Genomic DNA, 16,076 nt, shown 5'->3' on the forward strand with positions numbered 1-16,076 from the left:
TTAACATTTGTTTTATATTATTTTTAATTATGTTTTAATAAACATTTTTCTTTTTTGCAAATTTAAAACGTTGACTGCAATGACAGCTGCTGCTGCTGCTGCAGCTGCTGCTGCTATTGTTGCTAATTGTTTCATGTTATAAAAAAATTGAAATATAAAATTTAAAATATATTTTTATAAAAAAAAAACATGATAAAATATACCAAAAAAAAACAAAATGTTATTAACAAATTAATATAACAATACTATTATAATTCTTAGTTATATTTCAATAGTGACCACGTGAGTCCTGACATTATCCAATTTTGTTCTTTCACAGTTAATACACTTATACACACTAATACACACATATATATGTATTGATAGCAAGTGTCAAGATAATTTTATCCAAACGTTGGCCAATGTGATGGTATTTTTATCGATCTCAACTGTATAATTATAGAAGATCTGAATTATATTTAGCTACTGAGGACTTGTGAACTGTAACTTAGTAGTAGTAGTAGTGATGATGATGATGATGATGATGATAGTAGTAGTAATAGTGTATGTGTGCTAGACGGTACAAATAAAAAGAAAATGAGAAAGAGAGAAAGAGAGAAAGAGAAAATTTAGATGCCTTAGAGACTTATCGTCTGGGTACGAGAGAAAAGATTCGAGGGACTAAAACACGTGTCTCATGTGAATCGTTCAAGAATTAACGTGGGAAAAAGGGAATAACATCACATATTATTTAAGGGTGAGAAAAGAGAAATGAAAAAGTAACAAAAAAAAAAAAAATAAAAATAAAAAAAAAATAAAAAAAAAGAGAGAGGAAGGAAGAGAGAGAGAGAGAGAGAAAAAAATGATAGGATGATTTATGTGCATATGTATTATATGCAAACAAGTACATATATAATATAATAGTTTATACATATATATATATATATATGTTATATATGAAATATACTAACAATACTAAACTACTACTACTACTACTACTACTACTACTACTACTACTAATACTAATTTACTCCTAATAGTAATAGTTTACAGTGGTGAATGTTTCGCGTGGAATTTGATTGAGACATTTATATATAATATATACATCTATACATTTATACATGTACACATGTATGCACATATGTATGTATGTATGAGGAAACACATACGTCAACACATAGCTTTCGCATCTTTCCATCCCAAAGCGGAAACGATGTACGACGACTACGACTACGACGAATACAAAGGTAGGCTCAAAGTGAAAGAGGAATAGGATGAAAAGGGGGAGAGGTAAAGGGGGTTGAAAAGAGGAGGGGGAAGGGGAGGGGGGAGGGAGGGAAGGAAGGAGGACACACGTGTTACACACCCAACCTCGGCATGCAGAGTCCGAGCCATCGGATACGTCGATACATTGAGGTAGGCCGGGCACCGACCTCTCTCTCTCTCTCTCTCTCTCTCTCTCTCTCTCTCTCTCACTCTGTGTGTATGTGTGTGTTTTTCTCTTTCGTTTCTTCTAACTTCTTTTTATCCTATTACTAATGCTTCTTCTAATTCTCTTTAGAGAACGAACAGCCCTTTTTCTTTACCTCTTTTCTTCGTTTCGTTTCATCCTCTTTTAAAACTTCGTTTTATTATTCGATCATTGAACTCAACCAACACCAGTCACCACCATCACCACCACCACCATCACTGATCACACAATTACCTATAAAGTTTTTCTGTTTTTTTTTCTAATCATTTGCAAATCTTGTTTATTCGATGCAAATGAAAATGTCGTTTAGTTTATTTGAATTGTCTATTCTGCTTTTTTTTTTTTCTTTGGTTAATGTTAAATTGTGATTAATTATTTTCAAATTATTTATCATATTATATTATAATTATTATAGAATATTTTTATGATAGTAGTAACATTGTCATCATAGTGTTTTATAAACACAATCGATGCTAAGGATCATACATAGAAGATGTGTTATTGTAAAAACACTTGAAATGCATTTTTACCATGTTGTGTGTGTGTGTGTGTGTGTGTGGTGGTGCATCAAAGTTAAGTACTCTACATCTCTCTCTCTCTCTCTCTCTCTCTCTCTCTCTCTCTCTTTATTTCTTTCTTTTTTTATCTCATACTATTGGCATCGTGCCAAGAAAACTTGTCTTCTATGTTGTGCAAACTGTACCTACTTATGAATGCACACACGAAGTGTGATGCACACATGATTTACTTGTGGCTCATGTGATAAAGGTTTAGGTTATGTTCAAATGTTTCGAGCATTTATCGAAATCTATGACCAACAGATGGCACTGATCTTACATGTATCTTTTTTTTTTTTAATTAATTCATTATTTTTAAAGTAAATTAACTAGTTGTATGCAAATGCAACGTTGTGTTCAAATTTCAAGACAATCGATGAAGTATTTTTGAAGATTAGAGGTTAGGAACAAACGTAATCTACATTTTTATATATATATTATTATATAATCTAAAAAAATATTTTATATATATTTATTTATTTAGTATTGTGCAGTATATGCAGCAAAATTAATTGATCTTTAATGTAATCTACAATTATTTCCCCCACCACCACTGCCAGCACCACCAACACTTACCCCCACTCCCCCATCCCAATCTTTCATTCTATTTCTTTGCACTTATGCTGACAAAAAAGGAAAAGAAAAAAAAGCCCCATGGTTGTGTTTGAAAGGAAACACACAGGGGGTGGTAGTGGTGGTGGCTTGAGGAAGTTGACAAGGAAATAAAAATAAAAATAAAATACTAGTTCGCGTTTCCTGCGTTCTTTTTTTACTTTTTTTTTTTTTTTTTCATCCGTTTGCCATATTATGCAATGTATGGACAACAACTAGACACGCTTGCATATCGATTAGCTAACACTAGTTTCTTTTTTTTTCTTCCATGGATTAACGGTGTATCTCGAGAGTTTAATGCTGATTGGATAAGTTGAGAGAGGATGTGTGTGATATACCGTGATATCCGGTCTCTTTAACTGTGTATTCTAATTATAATATTTTTTCTTCTAGACTCATTAAAATATTTCTAAAAATGCACAAATCCACTTCGATCATTGTGACTAATTTTTTCGTAGACAAAATTGACATTTTTGTCTTTATTATATTGGCAATTATTACAATGTCAAATTTCATTTGTCTATTGGGATCTTTGGCAAGGGGTGTGGCGTAGCATACATATTTCGACCTATCTACTCTAATTTTGAATTTAACCACCAGATAGCGTATTTTCAAGTGCCAGTGATCCCACCACGTGACGTAGCAATTCGACCTATCTACTCTAATTTTGAATTTAGCCATCAGATAGCGTGATGATGATGATGATGATGATGATGATGGTGGTAGGTAACCATACATTCTTAAAACATAATTGATTGATAACATACTCTCTTCTTCATCATCGTCGTGTCACGTGTTTCTTTTCTTGATAGAGACCTTAGCTAACGATTTCTGAATAAGGTTGCATCAATGTTGTCTTGTGTTCACACGTATATATATATATCTACATATACACATATATGTATACTCGTTTATCGTAATTAACACGTTGAACGCCACGCGAATTCTTAGGAAAATTCCCATTAGGTTACAGGTGTTACTTTGTATTGAAAAAAATAGTTGAATGTGTCAGTTACCAGTGATGGACGCGGCTTAAACGGAAAGTTTACAGTGTCAGCCACCGATGACTGACGTGGTGCTCAACGTGTTCACAATTTTTATTTTTATTTTTCTATTTGTTGAGGGGGAGGGTGGGTTTTGATGGGATGATTGAGTGGGTGTCAGTTGAAAAAAAAAATAAAATAAAATAAAATAAAAGGGTAATCATTTCTTGAAATATTTTTATCATAATCATTGAATTAAACACATGTATTAATTAATACACGCACGTACGAATGCATGCATGCATACATACATACATACATGCATACATACATGCACGTATATAGATTATAATACTTCGTTCATCTTTGGGTGAAATCATTGAAACGTGCAGGCGTGCAAAATATTCCTACAATTTATCTCTCTCTCTCTCTCTCTATCTCTCTCACTCTCTTATCCTCAATTATTATGCACACTTGTGCACAATAAATATAGAACGTCGTATATATATATATATATAGTACGTGTTCGTGATTGTATAATAATCGTGGACTTGCGAATATAGATCCGTGTACACGCATATTGAATTATATCGATTTTCTCTCCATAATGCTTCCCATGCGAAGCATAGCTTGCATATTTAAACCATTCAATCCCCACCCCCATATCCCACCTACCCACCACCCTCTTCCCTTCCTCATTTTAAGTATATATATATAGTTTATATTGTACGTTCATGTATTACATACATATATACATGTATAACTTTTATTATGTACTATGTTATATACTTGTAAACAAGATCATTTAATTTAAACATTGTGTAATAATTATGAATAACTTTAATCAATTTATTTTATTTTATTCTAAGAATGGACACAACTTTTCTGATAGACCTAAATAAATTCGAATTTGTATGAAGATGAGGAGAATGAGAAAGTGAACAAATATTTAAAAAAAGATGTGTACTTAGTACATGGGATTTATCGGTTTAACTTTTGACAGAACATGACGTTCCCACGAACAGAATTTAAAGGTACATCCTCTCACTCATTTCCTCCCTTCTCTCTTTTAACTTAACATCACTCAACTCTTGTTTGTCATTCATACTCACGAATGCATCGGTACACCCAACTGTCCTTGTCCTCATCCTCATCCTCATCCTCATTGCACATTGCACATTGCATTGTACGAGTGTGAAACATGAAGAGAATACAACAACAACGAACAATGAAGAAACTGACATTCCCTATGATTAACACATATGTATAAAAGACTCTATGTTAGAAGAATCAGAGAGAGAGAGAGAGTGGGGGTAGGGGAATGCATAAATACAAATAGAAAATAATAAAAAATACGAATGAACAAAAGACAAAGAAAAATAATATTGTAAATGGGTTGTCTTGAAAGTTCGTGTCAATTTTCACGAAAGATTGAAATGCAATCCCATTTAAGTTTTTTTTTATTTCTTTTTGTTATATATTTATTAAATAATAAATATAACTATATATATTAATAATTATATTAATATATATATATATATAATAATATATAATAAATATAATAATATAATAATTTTAAAATTTTGCATTTGAGAACTTTTCAGGTTTTTTAGCAAATAACTTTAATGCCATCTATATTTATAAAATAATAAATATAACTATATATTAATAATTATATAAATATATATATAATTATAAAAATAAATATAATAATATATAATAATAAAAAATAAATATAATAATATAATAATTTTAAAATTTCGCATTTGAGAACTTTTCAGGTTTTTTTTTAGCAAAATAACTTTAATGCCATCTATCGAAAATCGGCACGAACTTTCCGTACAACCCAATAGAATAGAAAGAAACCCTAATCATCAGCATACTTGTGTGTTGATTCTTCTGAACGTTCATTTAAATCACAAGAAAGGTCTATCAATGTACATATATATATATATACATATATATATGTAACCCTCGACTATATATAAACCCACGTTAAAATTTAATCGCATGATTGCTGGATCGGAATTCGGAGCGAGGGTAAGGAGAAGGAAGTCAGACTAGAGTTTAATGACGGCAGGCAGGCAGGCAGGCATCATGGACTATGGGAAGAGGAGGAGGAGGAGGAGGAGGATGTCTGTCGGTTGGGTTGAGTTGGTTGGGTTGGTTGGGTTGGTTGGTTGGTTGGTTGTTCATTCGTGTACACTCGTACAGTCGGTCCAATTTTCTTCTTCCACACGCAATTTAGATTCATAGGCTTTTCAGATTCGCATTATGCGCGAGAACAAGAACAAGACCCCCCTATATGTGTCTTTGTGTGTGTGTATGGTGTACTAGAATGAGAGAGAGTGAGAGAGAGTTTGTTGGATTGTTGGATTGCTGGTGGTTGGACTGGTCTAAAAGAGGAGGTGGAGGAGAATGATCAGGATGATGATGATGATGATGATGATGATCATGATAATCATGATGATGATGATGATGGTTGGTCATCGTCCCACGTCGTGAAAGATAACGAAAGACGGAACTCGAATCTCGTTGTCTACTACAATCCATTTCTCGAGTGGTAGCAGACTACTGACTACTATTGCCACTTTGTGCGTGTGCCTCTTTGCAATTGATTAACTTCATCATCGTTTCTTATATGTATATGTATATCTCATTTTATGCACATCAATTTATTTATAATTAATCACAAATTGCAGCAAAACAATTTGCACAAGTTGACAGTCAATGAGTGTTGAACTCTAACTATGATCAATATAATTGATTTGGTATTTTAATTCTTATTGGGGAATAATTTCAGTATTTTTTTTTAATAATTAGTAATTTAAATTTTGTAAAATGTTCAATTGTAACCTTGAGAGGTGTGTAAAGGGAAAGATAATTGATCAAAGTTAGTATAATTGTCACAATTTTGCGACATGTTATAAAATTTGTTAATCATTTAATTGATTAAACGTAATCATTGTATGTGTATCAATCTTATCAGTAGGTAGATAGGTAGGTAGGTAGGATAATTGTAAATGTGTTAGTAGTAGTAGTAGTAGTAGTAGTAGTAGTAGTAGTAGTAGTAGTATATGTTTAAAGAGAGAACGTCAAAGTATATGAAATTATCCGGGCAATGGCATTCATTGAGTTACTACAGGGTGGGTAGCCATGATCCGGCTTAAAACTATGAAACCTAACATAGTTGATACCAAAGAGGGGATTACTAAGTTCCCCGTACGATTATGGGAAACCGAGTCAACAGCACCAGTAATAGCAAACAATAAATAGCACAGTTTTATTATTCAACTATTACTTTAATAATAAATATAATATTTGATAATTTGATAAATCTGTAAAATAGGTTCTGTAAAATAGTTTAATATAATATAACAATTAATTTTTTATTTATTAACATTAAGATTTATTATTATTATTATTATATTTATGTTGATTTATTTACAGGAATTTGATTCTGTTTTAAATTAAAACAATTATATTATATTATTATTAATTTGCTTAAACACACACGTATGTGTAAAATTTATGTTATATTATATATATATATTATTATAAATAATATAATAATAATAATAATAAACTAAATAATACATGGGTTTCTATATTGCATGATTGCATAAATTGCATGGTTGCATAAATCATGTGTTTTACTGGTAAATTAGTATGTATGAAAACATTGTCAGCATTCACGTTCAGTTTGATGCTTAACGAGCATCACCGATAAACGAATGAATGAACGAATGAATGAACGGATGGATGGATGGATGGATGGATGGATGAATCGTTCATCTACTTCTCTTATTTCTCTTTTTCTTTTTTTGTCTTCTTTTTTTTAAGTCAGTTAACGATTGACCAACTCCTCCCAAATGGAATCAGACTCGTTCGTGTTCATTCATTTGTTCGTTCGCGTAATGTTGCTGAGAAATCACGAAGCTTCATTTCTAAATGCGTAGGATTGTAAACGATATTAAAGATGATTTATGATACATCACTGTTATCTAGTTTATTTCATATTAAAAAAAAAAAAAACAAGAATTATATATACAAATGTATATCAAAAATCATTTCGAAATTAGTTTCGTAATTATCGTAATCTTCGTAAAACGAATACTCTAAAGTTTATCATCTAAAAAGAAAAAAAAAAAGAACAAGAAGAAGAAGAAGAAGAAATAAATCAAAGTTCAAATCTCTAAACTAGGATGTTAAAAACACTTTTAAAACAAAACTTTTTAAAAACAATCTAAAAGTGTTATCCAAAAGTCAAAACTATTTAGAACTAACCCCCCAATAACCCTCAAAAAGATTCGTAAAGCGTTTTACATTACGTTACAAATGATTTCACAAAACTCTGATCAATGTAATTGAATTGTACTAATGTTTTTTTTTTTTACTGTAAAATATTGATAAATTTTGAAAATATTAATAACAAAAATACACACGAATCTTTTTGGATGTACCCTAATAAAAAGATTCAATGTAGAAGTAATCCTAAATAAGTTTGTGACACGTTTTACCAAAACCAAACCAAACCAGCTAAAAACTTGTAATTTCAAAAAAAAAAAATCAAAAATAACAATAACAATAATTATAATAATAATAATAATAATAATGATAGAAACAAAAAGATTTTTTTGCTATTCAATACAGATTAGTATTTAGTGCATTTAAACGTAACGAAACGCTTTCGTTTTCGGCCGGCTGATCCGTGTTGTATGAGCTCCTTTAGGGAAGCTGTTGCCGCCACTCTCTGTTCCATTCTCTCTACTGAAGTTTCATGAGAGTAAGAGAGAAACCATGAGAGTAGAGAGAGAGAGAGAGAGAGAGAGAGAGAGCTTAGGGCAGCATCTCGACGATCAATACCAGCGTACAAACTGACGACTACGACGACGATGACAACGATGCGAACCACACCACCGGTAGCAGCAGCAGCAGTACACTCTAACTACCACTACCATTATATTACACACACATCCACATACACCCACATACACACACACATGTGTTTACGAATACAGATAAGAGGATATATACACTGCTACCGATCTTCTACTACTACTATTACACCAATAGATTTATCCTTTCAATGTGTGCAGTATACCATACTGATTGTATATATATATGTGTCTGTGAATATGTGTGTATATGTGGATGGGTGTATTTGTGCGAGAGAAGAGAAGAGAGAGGAAAGAGAGGGGGGATGTACGTTGCCAAGCAACGGAAGCTGCTGCTGCTGCCTACCGCGAGAGAGTTCATCGTCCTCTGCACGTTTCTTCTCCCTTCCACCCACCTAACCACCCTTACTCTCTCTCTCTCTCTCTCTCTTTCTATCTTTCTCTTTTACTTGCTGCACGCGTTCCTACTATATTTATCTTTTCTTCTCTCTTTCTCCTACTTTCCATAGCTTCCCCTTTTTTCTCATGTATATATACATGTATGTATATATATATATATATATATATACAAACTTGTATGAGAGAGAGAGAGAGAGAGAGAGAGAGGGAGATAGGTAGGATGCTTACTCGAGTTATTCTCATTTTAGTCAAAAAGGCGAGGTCCACGAAACATTTTTCTCATCTTATGATTTTTTTTACCCTTATTTACTTTTATTTTACTATATTACTATTGCAATTACTATTCCTACCCCCTACTACTATTATTATTACTATTACTGTATTGCTATTACTGATGTAAGGATCACGTGTTACCCCTCCCTTTCTACCATTCATCTACTTTCTTAAAATTGTGAAAATGAAAGAGATAGGAAGACATCAGAGAGAGTGTAATTTATGGTTGGGGTAAGATGGCTCTTCAGAGAGAAAGATAGGGGTTGATTCTCGTAAGATAACGACTGAATATGGTACGAGAGAGAAAGGGGGTAAGGGTAAGGGTAAGGGTGAGATGCTGACTGAAAATTGTGGGTGGGTTGCTAACTGAAAATTGTGGGTGGGTTGCTAACTGAAAATTGTGGATAGGTTGCTAACTGAAAATCGTGGATGATTTGTTGTAGTTGCTGACTGAAAATTGTAGATGATTTGTTGTTGTTGCTGACTGAAAATTGTAGATGGTTTGTTGTTAGTTGCTGACTGAAAATTGTGGGTGGGTTGCTGACTGAAAATTGTGAGTGGTTCGTTGTTTCTGACTAAAACTTTTGGGTGGGTTGCTGACTGAAAATTGTGGATGGTTTGTTGTTGTTATTGTTATTGCTGACTACTTTCTGATTACTCGCTGATGTTTATGGATGTTTGAGGGATGATAAAATGTAGAATGGAATGCGTTCTATTTTTTTTTTATATAGTGAAAGAGACAAATGCACACACACAGAGACACTAAAGAAAGAGATAGAGAGAGAGAGAGTATCGTTAGGATCGTTTTTCCCGAGGGCATTTTCTTTATTCCAAGCATTTTTCTTTTTTAAGAAAAGGGAGGAAAAGGGAAGAGTAAGGGTAAGGGTACGGTCGACAGGTGAAAGAACCTTTTCTCTTCTTCTTCTTCTTCTTGTATTTTCCCTTAACTTTTTCTCCTTTCCATTTTCTTACATTTATCTTGGCAAAAGGGGGTTGGTTGGTTGCCTCGAAGCCATCTACGATGGTATTCATGGGGAAACTTCGTCTTCGTCGATCTTTTTTCATATATAAAAGAACATAACCGATTGAAAAGAGACAGAATGAGAGAAAACTAGAAAATTCAAGAAGAAAAAAAAGAAAACAAAAAAGAACAAATAAAAGAATAAAAAAAAAAAAGAAAAACTGTAAAGTATCGTCTTTTATATGATGGGGGTCGGTTCCATCATTTCCCACCCCTTTTCTTTTTTTTTTACAAAGAAACATTTTTTTTCTAAAATAAAAAATATTCCCCCTAAAATATCTGCTAAAACTTAATGAAATATTTATTGTTAAAAACAATTAAATAATATTAATAAATAAATTTCTATTCTATATCTCTTTCTATCTTTCTTTGTGTGTGAAAATAACATTTGCAATGTTTTCGTAAAAAAACTCACAAATAAAACGGGGTTGGAACAATTTTTGTTTCCATATTTTCCTTTTTACAAAAGTATTCCTCAACCACCCCCATACTACCACCACCCCCTTCGATATTGAAGAAAATAATACCCACATGACTGTACTGATTTTTCTCTCTCTTTTTCTTCCCTCCCCTTTTATTTCCGTGCGCCTTTCTTGTTCCCCTTAACCAGTCGACTTCGTTCAACCCCCTTCCTCCCCCTTCTCTCTCTCTTTCTTACACACACACACACACACACATATACACAGATTCTTTCTCGTTTATGCACGCGCGCACGCGTCTTACTCGTTCGCCGTTTATTCAACCCCACCCGACGACTGTTATTCGTCGACACCGTTGCTGACTGCTGGTACACACGCCATTGCAAAAGAGAGAGAGAGAGAGAGAAGCCAACATGAGAAAAAAAAAACATGAAAACGACAGAAAGAGAGAGACGCATCGCACCTCGGGAGAGTCGTTCGACTCCATCATCATCGCCATTATCACCACTACAACCACATATTACTTTCATCTACACCAAACCCTGACACAACCAATATACATAAAATCATTGGGGATATATATCTATATAGTATCACATACATATATGCATACATACTCTCTCAATTTGATCGTGTTAGTGTACTATAGGTACACATAACATATACACACCCACAGATACACACACACACACACACACACACACATGTACACGAATTTACATGTCACAGCATCCAAGGGTGGGGCTGGGTTTCACGCATCTAACATAAAAACCGATCCGTGTGTGTTAGATTTTGCCTTTCTGACTGACTAAAGAGAGAAACCAGGGGGTGGTAGATGAGATGGTGGTTGTAGAAGGAAAAGGAAAAGGAAAAATACAAAAAAAAAAGAAAATGGAGACACGTGTGAGAATTGTAGTAGAACGCGCGTCCTGTGGGCTTCAAAACCGTGATACGCGTAAAGGTTTTATGTCGGTCGAATGGAGAAAGAAAATAGAATGAAAAAGAGGGATATATGGGGGTGGTGGGATGGGGAAAAGGGGAACTGAAACTTCCCCCTTTTTTTTTAACGATCGATAAAGCTTTTCTCCTAGTAAAAGGGCGGATGGGTAGAAGGGGTAGGAGGGCGGACGTCGATAAAGCGATCTTTCTAAGTTTTCGAAAGGTTGTTCACGGCTAGTGTGGTGTCTAATAGAATGTAATAGGGGGATATGATGGGGTGGTATTTGTCTCTCTTATTTGACTTTCTTTTTTTTCCCCCTATTTAATCCTGTCTGAATCTTTTACTGACATGCCATACGATGAATAAAGTAGAATAGAAGGGCAAGGGTTGTACTATGATACACTTAAAATGATCTTTAAAATATTTGTTTTGGTTTTGGATTTTGTTTTTATCATTATAGTTGATCTTATTATTATTATTATTATTTAAATACAACAATATTTTGTATCAATAAATATACAGTTAGATAAATTTGGAAAAATGATATAGACCAAAAAGTAATAGGAAAAGGGAAAAAGGGTGGTGGTGGTGATGGTGCAGCTCCATAAAATGAGCTTTATGGAAGATTTACATTTCTATTTATAAAGTTAAACGTGCATGAAATGCATAAGACTTTCTTTTCGTTCCGTCAAGTTTAAACGAGAAAAAGAAGAACTTTAAAACTTAGTTTTATCTTAGTTTTATAGTCGAGTTGAGTGTTACAGGTTGAGAAGTTGAGTAGTGTCAGCATCGTTGCTGATGCAACACGATGCCCATTCTTAGAATTCATCAAAAGGAGTAGTGTTGTAAATAGGATATAGATAGATAGATTGGTATGCTCCTGTTCATTTTCTTATTCCATTTATACTTTTTTTTACCAATCAATCCTACAACACCAACTATATAAACATCTTATACATCCTTCCTTTTTCCGGAAGTTAGTTCTATTCTAAAAAAAAAACTTCTTTATACTAATATATAAAGAAAAAATAATATGCTAGATTGGTTTAGGACTTCGATCTATCGATCTATCGAACTTATATATATCGATAGATCGATAATCGATACATCGAAGATCGATATATCGATAGTTCGATAATCGATATATCGAAGTTCGATAATCGATATATTGAAGTTCGATATATCGATAGTTCGATAATCGATATATCGAAGTTCGATAATCGATATATTGAAGTTCGATATATCGATAGTTCGATAATCGATACATCGAAGATCGATATATCGATAGTTCGATAATCGATATATCGAAGTTCGATATATCGATAGTTCGATAATCGATATATCGAAGTTCGATAATCGATATATCGAAGTTCGATAATCGATATATCGAAGTTCGATATATCGATAGTTCGATAATCGATATCTCGAAGTTCGATATATCGATAGTTCGATAATCGATATATCGAAGTTCGATAATCGATATATCGAAGTTCGATATATCGATAGTTCGATAATCGATATATCGAAGTTCGATTATCGATATATCGAAGTTCGATATATCGATAGTTCGATAATCGATATCTCGAAGTTCGATATATCGATAGTTCGATAATCGATATATCGAAGTTCGATATATCGATAGTTCGATAATCGATAGTTCGATAATCGATATATCGAAGTTCGATATATCGATATTTCGATAATCGATATCTCGCAGTTCGATGTATCGATAGTTCGATAATCGATATATCGAAGTTCGATTATCGATATATCGAAGTTCGATATATCGATAGTTCGATAATCGATATATCGAAGTTCGATATATCGATAGTTCGATAATCGATATCTCGAAGTTCGATATATCGATAGTTCGATAATCGATATATCGAAGTTCGATAATCGATAGTTCGATAATCGATATATCGATAGTTCGATAATCGATATATCGAAGTTCGATATATCGATAGTTCGATAATCGATATATCGAAGTTCGATTATCGATATATCGAAGTTCGATATATCGATAGTTCGATAATCGATATCTCGAAGTTCGATATATCGATAGTTCGATAATCGATATATCGAAGTTCGATATATCGATAGTTCGATAATCGATATATCGAAGTTCGATATATCGATATATCGAAGTTCGATATATCGATAGTTCGATAATCGATATATCGAAGTTCGATATATCGATAGTTCGATAATCGATATCTCGAAGTTCGATATATCGATAGTTCGATAATCGATATATCGAAGTTCGATTATCGATATATCGAAGTTCGATATATCGATAGTTCGATAATCGATATATCGAAGTTCGATAATCGATATATCGAAGTTCGATATATCGATAGTTCGATAATCGATATCTCGAAGTTCGATATATCGATAGTTCGATAATCGATATATCGAAGTTCGATAATCGATATATCGAAGTTCGATATATCGATAGTTCGATAATCGATATATCGAAGTTCGATTATCGATAGTTCGATAATCGATATCTCGATAATCGATATCTCGAAGTTCGATATATCGATAGTTCGATAATCGATATCTCGAAGTTCGATATATCGATAGTTCGATAATCGATATATCGAAGTTCGATAATCGATATATCGAAGTTCGATATATCGATAGTTCGATAATCGATATATCGAAGTTCGATTATCGATATATCGAAGTTCGATATATCGATAGTTCGATAATCGATATCTCGAAGTTCGATATATCGATAGTTCGATAATCGATATATCGAAGTTCGATATATCGATAGTTCGATAATCGATAGTTCGATAATCGATATATCGAAGTTCGATATATCGATATTTCGATAATCGATATCTCGCAGTTCGATGTATCGATAGTTCGATAATCGATATATCGAAGTTCGATTATCGATATATCGAAGTTCGATATATCGATAGTTCGATAATCGATATATCGAAGTTCGATATATCGATAGTTCGATAATCGATATCTCGAAGTTCGATATATCGATAGTTCGATAATCGATATATCGAAGTTCGATAATCGATAGTTCGATAATCGATATATCGATAGTTCGATAATCGATATATCGATAGTTCGATAATCGATATATCGAAGTTCGATATATCGATAGTTCGATAATCGATATATCGAAGTTCGATTATCGATATATCGAAGTTCGATATATCGATAGTTCGATAATCGATATCTCGAAGTTCGATATATCGATAGTTCGATAATCGATATATCGAAGTTCGATATATCGATAGTTCGATAATCGATATATCGAAGTTCGATATATCGATATATCGAAGTTCGATATATCGATAGTTCGATAATCGATATATCGAAGTTCGATATATCGATAGTTCGATAATCGATATCTCGAAGTTCGATATATCGATAGTTGGATAATCGATATATCGAAGTTCGATTATCGATATATCGAAGTTCGATATATCGATAGTTCGATAATCGATATATCGAAGTTCGATAATCGATATATCGAAGTTCGATATATCGATAGTTCGATAATCGATATCTCGAAGTTCGATATATCGATAGTTCGATAATCGATATATCGAAGTTCGATAATCGATATATCGAAGTTCGATATATCGATAGTTCGATAATCGATATATCGAAGTTCGATTATCGATAGTTCGATAATCGATATCTCGATAATCGATATCTCGAAGTTCGATATATCGATAGTTCGATAATCGATATATCGAAGTTCGATATATCGATAGTTCGATAATCGATATATCGAAGTTCGATATATCGATAGTTCGATAATCGATATATCGAAGTTCGATATATCGATAGTTCGATAATCGATATATCGAAGTTCGATAAACGATATATCGAAGTTCGATATATCGATATTTCGATAATCGATATATCGAAGCTCGATATATCGATAGTTCGATAATCGATATATCGATAGTTCGATAATCGATATCTCGAAGTTCGATATATCGATAGTTCGATAATCGATATATCGAACTTCGAGATATCGATTATCGAACTTCGATATATCGATTATTGAACTATCGATATATCGAACTTCGAGATATCGATTATCGAACTTCGATATATCGATTATCGAACTATCGATTATCGAACTATCGATATATCGATTATCGAACTATCGATATATCGATTATCGAACTATCGATTTTTGAACTATCGAAATATCAAACTATCGATATATCGAACTTCGAGATATCGATTATCGAACTATCGATATCGGATCTTAAAAGGATAAACTGAAAGACACCTGCAATGTGTTTCTAAAAATAACTGTATAATAGTATAATGCGTTGTTAATGTTCGTATTATACATTTATTATCATAATTATATCGAATTAACAGAAATTACCATGATTCTTTTTTAATAAACAAATAATATTGCGATTATAAATTGAGATATAAACTATCCTATCTTTCAAGTGGAATGAAACTGCACACAGTGTGGACAATTTTCTTTAAATCGGTTCAGTAGTTTAGGAATCCATTGCAGAC

The 16,076-nt window shown here is 32.9% G+C and overlaps 1 protein-coding gene across 2 annotated transcripts in view; it reads left to right on the forward strand.

The window, feature by feature from the left end:
- fax (failed axon connections) overlaps positions 1–16,076 on the forward strand; it is a 51,030-nt gene that overhangs the window by 32,536 nt on the left and 2,418 nt on the right. The window lies entirely within an intron of this gene.

The sequence above is a fragment of the Polistes dominula genome, unplaced genomic scaffold, assembly GCF_049000335.1.
Source record: "Polistes dominula isolate Pdom_NZ unplaced genomic scaffold, Pdom_raw_medaka contig_26, whole genome shotgun sequence".
In the NCBI taxonomy this organism is placed as follows: domain Eukaryota; kingdom Metazoa; phylum Arthropoda; class Insecta; order Hymenoptera; family Vespidae; genus Polistes; species Polistes dominula.